Here is an 18,435-nt window from a genome sequence, read left to right as displayed (position 1 = left end):
TGGCAGGAGGAATGAGGTTTCAACACAGGGCACCCATCATGATCACGGAGTCCAATATTATTATGTATCTTTATTGTGAACCATGCAATGTCAAACTCTAAGAACTTGCTTCTGTTGTGAAGCAGAGGTACTACTAAAATGACTTTATCTATATTGAAACATAGATACAGTGGGAAATGCATAGGCTGCAGACACACTAATGAACACACCCATAGCACTGTCTCAGTCAGATGGAGTGAAGAGAAAAGGATGTCACTTTAATGGGATTGAATGAACAAACAGCAGAAGGTCCATGTCCCCCGCACCCATGACACACTACTCCTTCCAACCCATCTCCTCTAGCCATGCTCCTTACCTTCAGGTCCTTCCCACCCACCCCATGTAGCCATACTCCTTACCTTCAGGTCCTTCCCACTCACCCCATCTAGCCGTACTCCTTACCCTCAGGTCCTTCCCACCCACCCCCTGTAGCCATGCTCCTTACCCTCAGGTCTTTGGGCCCACACACACGCACGCAAAGGTTGTCCCAGCCCACCATAAAATTCTGCTTTGTTTTGCCTATGCATGAGATATGAGGCCTAGAGCCAAAGATGCCCAAACTTAACATGTTTACTTTCCCCTCCCCCCTCCCTCGAAAGAGTCATGAAGACTTAATGTTAATTCCTAAGCAACCCCATACTGTGCCCTCACCTTCAGTCAATCCCTAAAATACAGGCACTTGCACTGAGAACCCCAAACTATCTAATAAAATCTAATGCAACGCTGGGCTATGTCTTTGTCATGAGGAGTGTATTCATGAACATATGGAGAGCCCTCTCCTCTCTCCGGTGTGTAATTGCTTATTTACAGGCTCCTACAGAGACAGGTGTTTGAGCAGAAAGGGAGAGAAGAGCTCTCTCTGAGTGTGTCCTAAATGGCACCCTATTCCCAGTATATTGTACTACTTTTGACCAGAGCCCAGTTACCTGTAAGTGCCCGTGGTGTTACCTGTGGTGTTACCCATGGTATTACCTGTGATGTTACCCTTGGTAAATTCAGAAATCTATGCTTCAAGATTGTTTTGGTCACACGGACTGGGACATTTTGGTCACACGGACACATCATACATTGATTCGGTGGCTGAGTATATCAGGAAGTGCCTAGAGGATCTTTTTCCCATTGTGACGATTAGAAACCGTGGATAGATGACAGCATTCACCCAAAACTGAAAGCACTAACCATCACATGTAACTACGGCAAGGTGACTGGGAACATGGACAAGTACAAACAGTTCAGCTATGCCCTCCGTAAGGCAATCACACAGGCAAAACGTCAGTACAGAGACAAATTGGAGTCGCAATTCAACAGACACAAGACGTATGTGGCAGGGACTCCAGACAATCATGGATTATAAAGGGAAGAACAGTCACGTCGCGGACACCAATGCCTTGCTCCCAGACAAGATAAAAACCTTCGCCCAGCTGGCATCCCTAGCCACATCCTCAGAGCATGTGCAGACCAGCTGGCTGGAGTGTTTATGGACATACAGTATTCAATCTCTCCCCATTGCAGTCTGTTTGTCTCCACTTGCTTCAAGATGTCCACCACTTTTCCTGTACCCAAGAAAGCGAAGGTAGCTGAATTATATGACTATCGCCCCTTACCACTCACTTCTGTCATCATGAAGTGCTTTGAGAGGCTAGTTAAGGATCATATCACCTCCACCTTAACCACCGCCCAAGACCCACTACAATTTACATACCACCCCAACAGATCCACGGATGACGCAATCACCATCGCACTACACACTGCCCTATCTCATCTGGACAAGAGAAATACCTTTGTAAGAATGCAGTTCGTTGACTGCAGCTCAGCCTTCAACAACATAGTACCCTCCAAGCTTATCACTCAGCTCGGGCCCTGGGTCTGAACCCGGCTTTTGCAACTGGGTCCTGGACTTCCTGACGGGACGACCCCAGGTGGTGAAGATAGGCAACCACAACTACACTACGCTGATCCTCAACACCAGGGCCCCACAGTGGTGTGGGCTCAGCCCCCTCCTGTACTCCCTGTTCACCCATGACTGAGTGGCCACGCACGTCTCCAACTCAATCATCGAGTTTGTAGACGACACAACAGTGGTAGGCCTGATTACCATCAACGACAAGACAGCCTACAGGGAAGAGGTGAGGGCCCTGGCCGCGTGGTGCCAGGAAAATAATATCTCCTTCAACGTCAACAAAAAAAACGACAGCAGTGAAAAGCTTCAAGTTTCTCGACTTGTACATCACTGGCAACCTGAAATGGTCCATCCACACAGACAGTGTGGTGAAGAAGGCGCAACAGCACCTCTTCAACCTCAGGATGCTGAAGAAATTTGGCTTGGCCCCTAAGACCCTCACAAACTTCGACATATGCACCATTGAGAGCATTATGTTGGGCTGTATCACCGCCTGGTCGGTCCAACGCATTACTGGGGACACACTGCATGCCCTCCAGGACATCTATAACACCCGGTGTCACAGGAAGGCCAAGCATATCATCAAGGACCTCAGCCATCCGAAACACAGCCTTTTCACCCCTCTACAATCTAGATAGTTGACACAGTACAGATGCAACAAAGCTGGGACCAAAGTACTGAAAAACAGCTTTTATCTCCAGGCCATTACTGTTAAATAGTCACCACTAGCCGGCCTTCGCTAGGTACCCTGCCCTGAACTTCAGTCACTGTTACTAGCCGTCTACCACACGGTACTCAACCCTGCACCTCAGAGACTGCTGCCCTATGTCCAGTGCCTTCGGAAAATACAGTATTCAGACCCCTTGACTTTTTCCACATTTTATGTTACAGCGTTATTCTAAAAAAATATATATATTTTTTTTTAACACAACAATCTTCACACGATACCCCATAATGACAAAGCGAAAACAGGTTTTTAGAAAATTTTGGAAATGTATAAAAAAAACAGAAATAGCTTATTTCCAGAAGTATTCAAACCCTTTGCTATGAGACTTGAAATTGAGCTCAGGTGCATCCTGTTTCCATTGACCATCCTTGAGATGTTTCTACAACTTGGAGTCCACTGGTGGTAAATTCAATTGATTGGACATGATTTGGAAAGGCTCACACCTGTCTATATAAGGTCCCACAGTTGCCAGTGCATGTCAGAGCAAAAACCAAGCCATGAGGTCAAAGATGTTGCTCCGAGATAGGATTGTGTCAAGGCACAGATCTGTGGAAGGGTACCAAAAAAATTCTGCAGCATTGAAGGTCCCCAAGAACACAGTGGACTCCAACATTCTTAAATGGAATAAGTTTGGAACCACCAAGACTCTTCCTAGAACTTGCTGCCCGGCCAAACTGAGCAATTGGGGGAGAAGGGCCTTGGTCAGGGAGGTGACAAAGAACTCGATGGTCACTCTGACAGAGCTGCAGTGTAACTTTGTGGAGATGAGAGAACCTTCCAGAAGGACAACCATCTCTGCAGCCCTCCAGCAATCAGGCCTTTATGGTAGAGTATCCAGACGGAAGCACCTCCTCAGAAAAAGGCACACGACAGCCTGCTTTGCTTCGGGACAAGTCCCGTGTCCTTGAGTGGCCCAGCCAGAGTCCGGACTTGAACCCGATCGAATATCTCTGGAGACACCTGAAAATAGCTGTGGAGCAACGCTCCCCATCCAACCTGACAGAGCTTGAGAGGATCTGCAGAGAAGAATGGAAGAAACTCCCAAAATACTGGTGTGCCAAGCTCATACCCAAGAATACTCAATGCTGTAATCGCTGCCAAAGGTGCACAAAGTACTGGGTAAAGGGTCTGAGTTGATGCATAAATTGATGTAAAAAATGTATCACTAGCCACTTTAAACAATGCCACTTAATATAATGTTTACATACCCTACATTACTCATCTCATATGTATATGTACACCCCTCACATTTTTGTAAATATGAGTATATCTTTTCATGTGACAACAATGTAAAGTAGTGAGTGTACAGCTTGTATAACAGTGTAAATTTGCTGTCCCCTCAAAATAACTCAACACACAGCCATTAATGTCTAAACCGCTGGCAACAAAAGTGAGTACACCCCTAAGTGAAAATGTCCAAATTGGGCCCAAAGTGTCAATATTTTGTATGGCCACCATAATTTTCCAGCACTGCCTTAACCATCTTGGGCATGGAGTTCACCAGAGATTCACAGGTTGCCACTGGAGTCTTCTTCCACTCCTCCATGATGACGGAGCTGGTGGATGTTAGAGACCTTGCACTCCTCCACCTTCCGTTTGAGGATGCCCCACAGATGCTCAATAGGGTTTAGGTCTGGAGACATGCTTGGCCAGTCCATCACCTTTACCCTCAGCTTCTTTAGCAAGGCAGTGGTCGTCTTGAAGGTGTGTTAGGGGTTGTTAACATGTTGGAATGCTGCCCTGCGGCCCAGTCTCCGAAGGGAGGGGATCATGCTCTGCTTCAGTATGTCACAGTACATGTTGGAATTCATGGTTCCCTCAATGAACTGTAGCTCCCCAGTGCTTGTCTTCAGCAAACTGTTTGCGGGCTTTCTTGTGCATCATCTTTAGAAGAGGCTTCCTTCTGGGACGACAGCCATGCAAACCAATTTGATGCAGTGTACCGCGTATGGTCTGAGCACTGACGGGCTGACCCCTTCAACCTCTGCAGCAATGCTGGCAGCACTCATACGTCTATTTCCCAAAGACAACCTCTGGATATGACGCTGAGCACGTGCACTCAACTTCTTTGGTCGACCATGGCGAGGCCTGTTCTGAGTGGAACCTGTCCAGTTAAACCGCTGTATGGTCTTGGCCACCGTGCTGCAGCTCAGTTTCAGGGTCTTGGAAATCTTCTTAAGCCCAGGCCATCTTTATGTAGAGCAACCATTCTTTTTTCAGATCCCCAGTGAGTTCTTTCAGTGACTAGTCATTATGAGGGAGTGTGAGAGCGATGACACCAAATTTAACACACCTTCTCCCCATTCACACCTGAGACCTTGTAACACTAACGAGTCACATGACACCGGGGAGGGAAAATGGCTAATTGGGCCCAATTTGGACATTTTCACTTAGGGGTGTACTCATTTTTGTTGTCAGCAGTTTAGACATTAATGGCTGTGTGTTGAGTTATTTTGAGGGGACAGCAAATGTACAAGCTGTACACTTACTACTTGACATTGTAGCAAAGTATCATTTCTTCAGTGTTGTCACATGAAAATATATACTCAAATATTTACAAAAATGTGAGGGGTGTACTCACTTTTGTGACATACTGTATATACTGTACATTATATAATCTACTGCATCTTTATGTAATACATGTATCACTAGCCACTTTAAACTATGCCACTTTGTTTACATACCCTACATTACTCATCTCATATGTATATTCTGTACTTGATACCATCTACTGCATCTTGGCCAATGCCGTTCTGGTCCATCACTCATTCATAGATCTTTATGTACATATTATTTATCCCTTTAAACTTGTGTGTATAAGGTAATAGTATAACCACTAGGCTACCCTGACTCCCCTGCATTGTCGGAACTAGAAGCACAAGCATTTCGCTACACTCGCATTAACATCTGCTAACCATGTGTATGTGACAAATAAAATTTGATTTGAGTAAAAAATATATATACACTTGCAAAATTTCTAAAAACCTGTTTTGGCTTTGTCGTTATGGGGTATTGTGTGTAGATTGATGAGGGATAAAATTAAAATAAATCAATTTTAGAATAAGGCTGTAACGTAAAACAAAATGTGGAAAAAGTCAAGGTGTCTGAATACTTTCCAAAGGCACTGAACATAGTCATTGAACACTGGTCACTTTAAAAAATGTTTTTACTGATTTTACCTACTTCATGTGTCCATACTGTAGTACTGTAGTCAAGGCTCATCCTATATAACTCCTACACCTATTCATATACTGTCCATAATGTCTATACACACCTTCATATACAGTTGAAGTCGGAAGTTTATATACACCTTAGCCAAATACATTTAAACTCATTTTTTCCACAATTCCTGACATTTAATCCAAGTAAAAATTCCCTGGTTTAGGTCAGTTAGGATCACCACTTTATTTAAAAAATGTGAAATGCCAGAATAATAGTAGAGTGCAACTAAACATAGACAAGATCCCACAAACCCAAAAGAGGAAAAATGGTTACCTAAATTTGATCCCCAATCAGAGACAACGATAAACAGCTGTCTCTGATTGGGAACCATATCAGGCCATCATAGAAATACAAAAAACCCTAGATGATCAAAACTAGAGTACCCACTCTAGTCACACCCTGACCTAACCAAAATATATAGAAAAACAGGGATATCTAAGGTCAGGGCGTGACACACACCTGTTAATTGAAATGCATTCCAGGTGACTACCTCATGAAGCTGGTTGAGAGAATGCCAAGAGTGTGCAAAGCTGTCATCAAATCAAATCAAATCAAATTTATTTATATAGCCCTTCGTACATCAGCTGATATCTCAAAGTGCTGTACAGAAACCCAGCCTAAAACCCCAAACAGCAAGCAATGCAGGTGTAGAAGCACGGTGGCTAGGAAAAACTCCCTAGAAAGGCCAATACCTAGGAAGAAACCTAGAGAGGAACCAGGCTATGTGGGGTGGCCAGTCCTCTTCTGGCTGTGCCGGGTGGAGATTATAACAGAACATGGCCAAGATGTTCAAATGTTCATAAATGACCAGCATGGTCGAATAATAATAAGGCAGAACAGTTGAAACTAGAGCAGCAGCACAGTCAGGTGGAAGTTGAAACTGGAGCAGCAGCATGGCCAGGTGGACTGGGGACAGCAAGGAGTCATCATGTCAGGTAGTCCTGAGGCATGGTCCTAGGGCTCAGGTCCTCCGAGAGAGAGAAAGAAAGAGAGAAGGAGAGAATTAGAGAACGCACACAGGACACCGAATAGGACAGGAGAAGTACTCCAGATATAACAAACTGACCCCAGCCCCCCGACACATCTAGGTAAACCCCAGCCCCCCGTCATCTAGGTAAAAGGTGGCTACTTTAAGAATCTCAAATATAGAATATATTTTGATTTGTTGAACATGTTTTGGTTACTACATGATTCCATATGTTTTTTTCATAGTTTTGATGTCTTCACTATTATTTGACAGTGTAGAAAATAGTCAAAATAAAGAAAAACCCTTGAATGAATAGGTGTGTCCAAACTTTTTACCGGTACTGAATATTTTTATATTCCGCACTCTGACATTTCTTAATTCCATCGTTAACATTTTGTGGATTTGCGTGTATTGTTTTGTATTGTTAGGTATTACTGCAATGTTGGAGAGACGAACATAAGCATTTCACTACACCTGTGATAACAACTGCAGAATATGTGTATGCGACCAATAACATTTCATTTGTACATTACCATATAAAAAGGTACACCATTAAACTAAAGTAACTGACAGGTCACTGGCTGCCAGGAAGTTAACCTTAAAAGAAAGTTATAATTTTTTACAGTGTAATTATACACCTGGAAGCCCCACAGAGCCTTTGGCTGGGAGTCTTTTCTTCACCACACTGAGATCATAAGGCAGGAATGATCTCTCTGTGAAGTGTCCCAAATGGCACCCTATTCCCTATGCCTATAGGGCTCTGGTCAAGAGTAGTGCACTACATAGCGAATAGGGTGTCACTTGGGATGCAAACTTTGTGAAGCTATTAATAGCAAGGCAAGACAAGTCGCATCTCGTCTAGCGTCGCAGGGAGCATCAGTTGCCCTCAGCACTGATTTTGCCAGTTTTTCATTATCTTGGAAATAGCACATTCACAGTCAGGCATTCCCTTTGGTACGACCGCCAAGAAGACATTCAATGATTAAGATATGAGTGTGGTACTACAGGGGTACTACAGTATAATGATCCAGCTGTGACGGGACCTAGTTTGCTGGAGTGGGGAATGAGAGATGGGCGTAACAAAGGACCAGGTATAGCCAAGATTTGATAAGGCTATTTCTCAAGAGCAGCTTCCATACTTTCATTACTTTATTGTATGAATGTTACTGTGTTGTTCCTATATTTTTCCTCATTGTGGGCTAAAATAGCACCTAATTAACAAACACAAACAGATCCCTGGTATACCAGCAGGAGTTAACGGGACATCACCTTGTGTCTGTGTGTGAGAAGACGAAGAGCTGGATTAGTTCATAAGGAGCAGAGATCTGCTATCCTAGTGGTTTGTTTGTGTCACGCTGACCCAGTCCCTGCTGACACCAGTAAGGTTGGCCCAGGACAGGAAACAGGAAATAATGCTGCTCCCTGCAGGCCTCCTCCAGACGGACGCTCTCCGACACAGAGGTCCTTCAGGAGTGGGTTGCATTTGTACACACGCAGGATGCATAACTGTGGCATGCCATGTGGCACGTGTCACTGTGTGTGTTGCGTTTATTTAAGGAAAGAATAGAAATAGAAACACAATATGCCCCTGCTACCTCCAACCCCGATACACACACACACCTCCTACCACATCCGCACCAACAGAGAGACAGGACATACAGATCAAATCAAATCAAGCTTTATTAATACAGCAAATGTCAGACATGGAATGCAACGCAATGTGCTTTACAGGAAAAAACTATTAAAATCAATGAAAATTAAAGCTGAAATATTTACTACAGTACACAGCAAACAGAAGATAAAAACAGAAGAATGACACAAACTTAAAAACACCCTCAGGAAAAGCAAAGCTAAAAATATGTGTTTTAAGATCTCTTTTAAATATGTCCACAGTTTCGGCCGCCTTCAGGTTCTCTGGCAGCCTATTCCAGATGCTGGGGGCAAAATAACTAAAGGCTGCCTCTCCATGCCTCTTGGTCCTGGGCTTTGGAATAGTTAAAAGGCCAGTGCCAGAGGACCTGAGGGACCTACTGGGTACATAACTAAAAAGCATGTCTGACATGTATTGGGGTGCACAATTGTGGATTGGTTTAAAAACCAATAGAAGAATCTTAAAACGTATTCTAAAGGCCACAGCCAGCCAGTGCAGAAACCTTTAAACCGGTGTAATGTGTGCTCTCCGTCTGGTCTTGGTCAGTACCCACGCTGAGGCATTCTGTATGTTTTGCAGTTAACCAGTGGCTTTCTTGGGTAGACCAGACAGGAGAGCATGACAGTAGTCAAGCCTGCTTGTAATAAAAGCATGGATGAGTCTCTCTGTATCAGCCTGAGAGAGAAACGGCCACACCTTGGTAATGTTTCTCAGGTGGTAAAAAGCTATTTTGGACACATTCCGAATGTGTGATTCGAAATTCAGTTCAGAATCTAAAGTAACACTTAGGTTTTTTTACCTGGTGATTTATCTTTATTGCCCGTGAATTAAAATTTGGTGGCTAAATTCTCTCTCTGTGCTTTGGCTCTAACAATAAGTATCTAGGTCTTGTCTTGATTTAGCTGGAGCAAGTTGTGAGCCATCCAAGTATTGAAATCCCTCATTCAGTGCAATAGTTTATCCATGGAGCTAAAATACTTTCGTAACACAGAAATGTAAAGGTGCGTGTCGTCTGCGTAGCAGTGAAAATCAATGCTGCGCTTTCTGATAACGCAGCCAAGGGGTAACACAAACTCAGCAAAAAAAGAAACATCCTTTTTTCAGGACCCTGTCTTTCAAAGATAATTCATAAAAATCCAAATAACTTCACAGATCTTCATTGTAAAGGGTTTAAACACTGTTTCCCATGCTTGTTCAACGAACCATAAACAATTAATGAACATGCACCTGTGGAACGGTCGTTAAGACACTAACAGCTTACAGACGGTAGGCAATTAAGGTCACAGTTATGAAAACTTAGGACACTAAAGAGGCCTTTCTACCGACTCTGAAAAACACCAAAAGAAAGATGCCCAGGGTCCCTGCTCATTTGCTTTAATGTGCCTTAGGCATGCTGCAAGGAGGCATGAGGACTGTAGATGTAGCCAGGGCACTAAATTGCAATGTCCGTACTGTGAGCCGCCTAAGACAGCGCTACAGGAAGACAGGATGGACAGCTGATCGTCCTCGCAGTGGCAGACCACATGTCACAACACCTGCACAAGATTGGTACATCTGATCATCACACCTGCGGGACAGGTACAGGATGACAACAACAACTGCCTGAGTTACACCAGGAACACACAATCCCTCCATCAGTGCTCAGACTGTCCGCAATAGGCTGAGAGAGGCTGAACTGAGGGCTTGTAGGCAGGCAGGTCCTCACCAGACATCACCGGCAACAACGTCGCCTATGGGCACAAACCCACCATGGCTGGACCAGACCGGACTGGCAAAAAGTGGTCTTCACTGACGAGTTGCGGTTTTGTCTCACCAGAGGTGATGAGCGGATTCGCGTTTATCGTTGAAGGAATGAGCGTTACACCAAGGCCTGTACTCTCGATTTGGAGGCGGAAGGTCTGTCATGGTCTTGGGCAGTGTGTCACAGCATCATCGGACAAAGCTTGTTGTCATTGCATGCAATCTCAACGCTGTGCGTTACAGGGAAGGCATCCTCCTCCCTCATGTGGTAGCCTTCCTGCAGGCTTATCTTGACATGACCCTCCAGCCTGACAATGCCAACAGCCATACTGCTCGTTCTGTGCGTGATTTCCTACAAGACAGGAATGTCAGTGTTCTGCCATGGCCAGCGAAGAGCCCGGATCTCAATCCCATTGAGCACGTCAGGGTGAGGGCTTGGGCCATTCCCCCAGAAATGTCCAGGAACTTGCAGGTGCCTTGGTGGAACTGGTAAATCTGGTGCAGTCCATGAGGAGGAGATGCACTGCAGTACTTAATGCAGCTGGTAGCCACACCAGATACTGACTGTTACTTGACTCCTCCCCCCTTTATTCAGGGACACATTGTTCCATTTCTGTGAGTCACATGTGGAACTTGTTCAGTTTATGTCTCCGTTGTTGAATCTTGTTATGTTCATACAAATATTTCCACATGTTAAGTTTGCTGAAAATAAACGCAGTTGACAGTGAGAGGACGTTTCTTTTTTTTGCTGAGTTTATATAAACTGAACAGTACCGGACTCAAAATCTAACCTTGTGGAACGCCACATGTAATGTGTATTTTCTCTGAATTATGTTCACCAAGGGTGACAAAATAATTATTGACCTGTTAAATAGGTCCTAAACCCATTTAGAACTGGACCGGAGAGGCCAACCCACCTCTCCAGTCTATCCAGAAGGAGGTTTTAAAAACCTGTATTTAACCAGGTAGGCCAGTTGAAAACAAGTTCTCATTTACAACTGTGACCTGTCCAAGATAAAGCAAAGCAATGCGACAAAAACAACACAGAGTTACACATGGGATAAACAAACGTACAGTCAATAACACAATAGAAAAATGTATATACATTGTGTGCAAATGTAGTAAGATTAGGGAAGTAAGGCAATAAAAAGGCCATAGTGGGGAAATAATTACAATTTAGCATTAACCCTGGAGTGATAGATGTGCAGATGATGATGTGCAAGTAGATATACTGGGGAGCAAAAGAGCAAAAATATATAACAATATGGGGATGAGGTAGTTGGGTGGGCTATTTACAGGTGGGCTGTGTACAGGTGCAGTGATCGGTAAGCTGCTCTGACAGCTGATGCTTAAAGTTAGTAAGGGAGATTTTTGCAATTTGTTCCAGTCATTGGCAGCAGAGAACTGGAAGGAAAGGTGGCCAAAGTAGGAGTTGGCTTTGGGGGTGACCAGAGAAATATACCTGCTGGAGTGCGTGCTACGGGTGGGTGTTGCTGTGGTGACCAGTGAGCTGAGATAAGGCGGAGCTTTACCTAGTAAAGACTTATAGATGACCTGGAGCCAGTGGGTCTGGCGAAGAATATAAAGCAAGGGCCAGCCAACGAGAGCGTACAGGTCACAGTGGTGGGAAGTATATGGGGCTATGGTGACAAAACAGATGGCACTGTGATAGACTACATCCAATTTGCTGAGTAGAGTGTTGGAGGCTATTTTGTAAATGACATCGCCGAAGTCAAGGATCGGTAGGATAGTCAGTTTTACGAGGGTATGTTTGGCAGCATGAGTGAAGGAGGCTTTGTTGCGAAATAGGAAGCCGATTCTAGATTTAATTTTGGATTGGAGATGCTTAATGTGAGTCTGGAAGGAGAGTTTACAGTCTATCCAGACACCTAGGTATTTATAGCATTCCACATATTCTAAGTCAGAACCGTCCAGAGTAGTGATGCTTGTCGTGTGGACAGTGTGGGCAGCGATCGGTTGAAGAGCATGCATCTAGTTTTACTAGCATTTAAGAGCATTTGGAGGCCACGGAGGGAGTGTTGTAAGGCGTTGAAGCTCGTCTGGAGGTTTCTTAGGGCTAGGGGGCAGTGTTTGGGAAGTTTGGATGACTGACGTCAGGCCCAGAAGCTAGGATACGCATATAGTTGGTAGCATTGGATATAAAACACTCGGAAGTTTCTAAAACGGTTAAAATCATGTCTGTGAGTATAACAAAACTGATATGGCAGGCGGAAACCGGAGGAAAATCCATCCTGAATATTTTTTCTTGAGGTCACAGGCCATTTCAATTCTAGCCTATGGGATATACAAATAAAAAGGACCCAGATTGCAGTTCCTATGGCTGTAACGGTTCTCTTTAGTTGAAGGAGAGGCGGACCAAAATGTGGCGTGGTGATGATTCATGTTTGTTTAATAAAGGAAAACTATACATGAATAAACTACAAAACAATGAAATGTGACAACTTAAAACAGCCCTATCTGGTGCAAACACAGAGACAGGAACAATCACCCACAAACACACAGTGAAACCCAGGCTACCTAAATATGGTTCCCAATCAGAAACAATGACTAACACCTGCCTCTGATTGAGAACCATATCAGCCCAAACATAGAACTAGACAAACTAGACTTGTAACATAGAATGCCCACTCAGCTCACACCCTGACCAACCAAAACATAGAAACATACAAAGCAAACTATGGTCAGGGTGTGACATCCACTAGATGTCAACAGTCTTTAGAAAGGGTTTCAGGCTTGTTTCTTGAAAGATTAACAAGTAGTTGTAGTTTTTCCAAGGTGTCCCTTGGAAAAACTACAACTAGTAGTCTTGTTGCGCACGTGAATGAGGTGCACGCTCTTCATGATTTATCTTCCCTATTGAACATACTATTCTCCGTCTTAAATTTGATCATTTATTAGATATTAGAGTACCTGAGGATTAATTAGAAACATCGTTTGACTTGTTTGGACAAACTTTACCAGTAACTTTTTGGATTTTTTTGTATGCATGTTGAACAAGTGGATTACTGAAATCAATGGCGCCACATAAACAGACTTTTTTGGATATAAAGAAGGACTTTATCAAACAAAACGAGCACTCATTGTGTAGCTGGGACCCTTCAGTTTGCAAACAGAGGAAGACCTTCAAAGGTAAGTGATTTATTTAATCACTATTTGTGATTTTTGTGACGCCTGGGCTAGTTTGAAAAACTATTTTGATATTGGGCACTGTCCTCAGATAATCAATCGTATGGTATGCTTTCGCCGTAAAGCCTTTTTGAAACCTGACAATGTGGTTGGATTAACAAGAAGTTAAGCTTTTAAATGATGTAGGACACTTGCATGTCCATGAATGTTTAATATTACTATTTTGTCATTTGAATTTGACGCGCTCCAACTTCACCGGATGTTGTCGATCTTGATCCCGGTAACGGGATCAGATCCCTTTAACACAGTATCCAAAGAATGGCCAGAAGTTTACAGAATGATGTCGTCTGCGTAGAGGTGGATCAGAGAATCAACAGCAGCAAGAGCTGATATATACAGAGAAAATAGACTCTGACAGAGGTCCGGACAACAGGCCCTCCATTTTGACACACTGATCTCTATCTGAGAAGTAGTTGGTGAACCAGGCGAGGCAGTCATTTGAGAAACTAAGGCTTTTGAGTCTGCCGTTAAGAATACGGTGATTGACAGAGTCAAAAGCCTTGGCCAGGTCGATGAATACATTTGCACAGTAGTCTTCCCTGTTTGATTTGATTTGATTTGATTTGACAGTACTGTCTTTTATCAATGGCGGTTATGATATCCTTTAGGACCTTGAGCATGGCTGAGGTGCACCCATGACAACCTCGGAAACCAGGTTGCATAGCGGAGAAGATACGGTGGGATTCAAAATGGTCAGTGGTCTGTTTGTTAACTTGTCTTTCGAAGACTTGAGAAAGGCAGGGCAGGATAGCTATAGGTCTGTAACAGTTTGTGTCTAGAGTGTCTCCCCCTCAGAACATCAACTATCTGGATTTGGGTGAAGGAGAAGCGGGAGGGGGGACTTTGGAATGTTGCTGCGGGGGGTGCAGAGCTGTTTTGCCAGGGTCCCGGAAGCCAGGTGGAAAGCATGGCCAGCCGTAGAAAAATGATTATTGAAATTCTCGATTATCGTAGATTTATCGGTGGTGACAGTGTTTCCTAGCCTCATTTCAGTGGGAAGCTGGGAGGAGATGCTCTTATTCTCCATGGACTTTACAGTGTCCATAAAACATTTTGTAATTTGTACCACATGATGCAAATTTCTGTTTGAAAAAGCTAGCCTTTGCTTTCCTCACTGACTGTGTATATTGGTTCCTAACTTCCCTGAAAAGTTGCATATCGCGGGGGCTATTCGATGCTAATGCAGTACGCCATAGGATGTTTTTGTGCTGGTCAAGGGCAGTGATTTTTGTCTGGAGTGAACCAAGTCTGGAGTGAACCAAGCGCTACATCTGTTCTTAGTTCTACATTTTTTAAATGGGGCATGCTTATTTAAGATGGTGAGGAAAGCACTTTTAAAGAACAACCAGGCATCTTCTACTGACGGGATGAGGTCAATATCCTTCCAGGATACCCAGGCCAGGTCAATTAGAAAGGCCTGCTCGCTAAAGTGTTTTCGGGAGCATTTGACAGTGATGAGGGGTGGTCGTTTGACCGCGGCCCCATTACAGATGCAGGCAATTAGTCAGTGATCGCTGAGATCCTGGTTGAAGACAGCAGAGATGTATTTAGAGGGCAAGTTGGTCAGGATGATATCTATGAGGGTGTTAATCATATCCCATTTTAGGTCACCTAACAGTACGAACTCTGAAGATAAATGGGGGGCAATCAATTCACATATGGTGTCCAGGGCACAGCTGGGGGCTGAGTGGGGTCTATAACAAGCAGCAACAGTGAGAGACTTATTTCTGGAAAGGTGGATTTTTAAAAGTAGAAGCTCAAATTGTTTGGGCACAGACCTGGATAGCATGACAGAACTCTGCAGACTATCTCTGCAGTAGATTGCAACTCTGCCCCTCTTGGCAGTTCTATCTTGATGGAAAATGTTGTAGTTGTGGATGGAAATTTCAGAATTTTTGGTGGCCTTCCTAAGCCAGGATTCAGACACAACTAGGACATCAGGATTGGCGGAGTGTGCTAAAGCAGTGAATAAAACAAACTTAGGGAGGAAGCTTCTGATGTTAACATGCATGACACCAAGGCTTTTACGGTTACAGAAGTCAACAAATGAGAGCACCTGGGGAATAAGTGTGGTACTGGGGGCTACAGGGCCTGGGTGAACCTGGTCGTCTAGTGCGTTGGGAACAGAGAATAAAAGGAGCACATTTCTGGGTTTAGATAGATTCAGGGCATAATGTACAGACAAGGGTATGGTAGGATGTGAGTACAGTGGAGGTAAACCTAGGCGTTGAGTGACTATGAGAGAGGTTTCGTCACTACTACGCTAGGTGAGTGGGAGACACAGCATTCAGAAAGCTAGCGGGCCGAGGCTAGCAGATGGGTCTTCGGCTACATCGCAAAGGAAAGTCCTGTTGAAACCACATCGGACAATTACGTCGGCAGACCAGTGGAGATGGATCGGCGTGGCTCCGTGTCAACAATAAAGGGTCCAGGCCAATTAGCAAAAGAGGTATTGTAGCCCAAGAATTCGCTGGTATTTGGGCCTAGCTCGAGGCTAGCTCAAGGCTAACTGGTGCTTGCTTCGGGACAGAGGCATTAGCTAACAGTAGCCACTGCGTGCCAGCTAGCTAGCTACGATGATCCAGTGTAATGATCCAGAGTGGCAGGAATCCGGTGATGTGGTAGAGAGAAGCAGTCCGATATGCTCTGGGTTGATATCTCGCTGTGCAGACTGGCAGGTATTGTCCAAGCTAAAGCTGGCTGGTGTCCGAGCTAAAGGTGAAGACCGCTAGCCATGGCTAACAAAGACTAAAAGCTAGAATCTAGTTAGCTGGCTAGCTCTTTATGGAGGTTATAATGAATAAAAATAGCAGATCTGTACCACATTGGGTGAGGCGGGTTGCAAGAAAGCATATTTAGTTCGTAGATAGAAAGTGAGATTAAAATATATACAAAAAAAATGGCTATTTACACAGAATAAGACACGGGATAAGACAAAGACAAACACATGTCCGACTGCTACGCCATCTTGGAAAACCAACCATCATGGTCAACAGTGTCGAACATAGCACTTAAATCTAAGAGTACAAGGACAGAGAGCTGTTTGCCACCTGTGTTTGCTTTAAGATCATCTACCTTTTAACTAAGGCTGTCTCTGTGCTGTGGTGGGCACGAAAACCAGATTGGAATTTCTCCAGAATTTTGCTTAAGAATGGAAGGTTGGAGATTGGCCAAAAATTGTTAAGAGCTGAAGAATCCAGATTACTTTTCTTCAGAAGGGGTTTCACCATAGCAGGCCAATAATAAAAAGGCCCTCTACTGTAAATTGACCTCTCCTCCTGAGACCTTAGGGGCCAGGCAACAAAGAATCCACTATCCATGTATTTATCTATTCCTACTATTCACATTTCCCTGGATATTTCTCATTGTGACGTTTTTAACCATGTTATTTTGTTGGTGATGTGGACACCAAGGAACTTGAAGCTCTCAACCTGCTCCACTGCAGCCCCGTTGATGAGAATGGGCGCGTGCTCAGTCATCCTTTTCCTGAAGTCCACAATCATCTCCTTTGTCTTGATGACGTTGAGGGAGAGGGTGGTGTCCTGGCACCACACGGTCAGGTCTCTGATCTCCTCTCTATAGGCTGTCTCGTTGTTGTCGGTGATCAGGCCTACCACTGTTGTGTCATCGGCAAACTTCATGATGGTGTTGGAGTCGTGCCTGGCCGTGCAGTCATGAGTCAACAGGGAGTACAGGGGCGGACTGAGCACGCACCCCTGAGTGGCACCCGTGTTGAGGATCAGCATGGCAGATGTGTTGTTACCTACCCTTACCACCTGGGGGCGGCCTGTCAGGAAGTCCAGGAATCAGTTGCAGAGGGAGGTGTTTAGTCCCAGGGTCCTTAGCTTAGTGATGAGCTTTGAGGGCACTATGGCGTTAAACGCTGAGCTGTAGTCAATGAATAGCATTCTCACATACAGTTGAAGTCGGAAGATTACATACACCTTAGCCAAATACATTTAAACTCAGTTTTTCCACAATTCCTGACATTTAATCCAAGTAAAAATTCCCTGTCTTAGGTAAGTTAGGATCACCACTTTATTTTAAGAATGTGAAATGTCAGAATAATAGTAGAGAGGAGGATTTATTTCAGCTTTTATTTCTTTCATCACATTCCCAGTGGGTCAGAAGTTTACATAAACTCAATTCGTATTTGGTAGCATTGCCTTTAAATTGCTTAACTTGGGTCAAACGTTTCGGATAGCCTTCCTCAAGCTTTCCACAATAAGTTGGGTGAATTTTGGCCCATTCCTCCTGACAGAGCAGGTGTAACAGAGTCAGGTTTGTAGGCCTCCTTGCTCACACATGCTTTTTCAGTTCTGCCCACAAATGTTCTATAGGATTGAGGTCAGGGCTTGGTGATGGCCACTCCAATACCTTGACTTTGTTGCCCTTAAGCCAACTTTGGAAGTATGGGGGTCATTGTCCATTTGGAAGACCTATTTGAGACCAAGCTTTAAGTTCCCGACTGATGTCTTGAGATGTTGCTTCAATATATCCACACAATTTTCCTCCCTCATGGTGCCATGTATTTTGTGAAGTGCACCAGTCCCTCCTGCAGCAAAGCACCCCCACAACATGATGCTGCCACCCCCGTGCTTCACGGTTAGGATGGTGTTCTTCGGCTTGCAAGCATCCCCCTTTCCCTCCAAACATAACAATGGTTATGTCCCCATGTGCACTTCGAAACCGTAGTCTGGCTATTTTATGACGGTTTGTGAGCAGTGGCTTCTTCCTTGCTAAGCGGCCTTTCAGGTTATGTCGATATAGGACTAGTTTTACTGTGGATATAGATACTTTTGTACCTGTTTCCTCCAGCATCTTCACATGGTCCTTTGCTGTTGTTCTGGGATTGATTTGCACTTTTTGCACCAAAGTATGTTAATCTCTAGGAGACAGAACACGTCTCCTTCCTGAGCGGTATGACAGTTGCGTGGTCCCATTGTCTTTATACTTGCGTACTATTGCTGGTACAGATGAAC

Source organism: Oncorhynchus kisutch, linkage group LG26 (genome assembly GCF_002021735.2).
Source record: "Oncorhynchus kisutch isolate 150728-3 linkage group LG26, Okis_V2, whole genome shotgun sequence".
Taxonomy (NCBI): domain Eukaryota; kingdom Metazoa; phylum Chordata; class Actinopteri; order Salmoniformes; family Salmonidae; genus Oncorhynchus; species Oncorhynchus kisutch.
Note: the sequence above shows the minus strand (reverse complement) of the source record.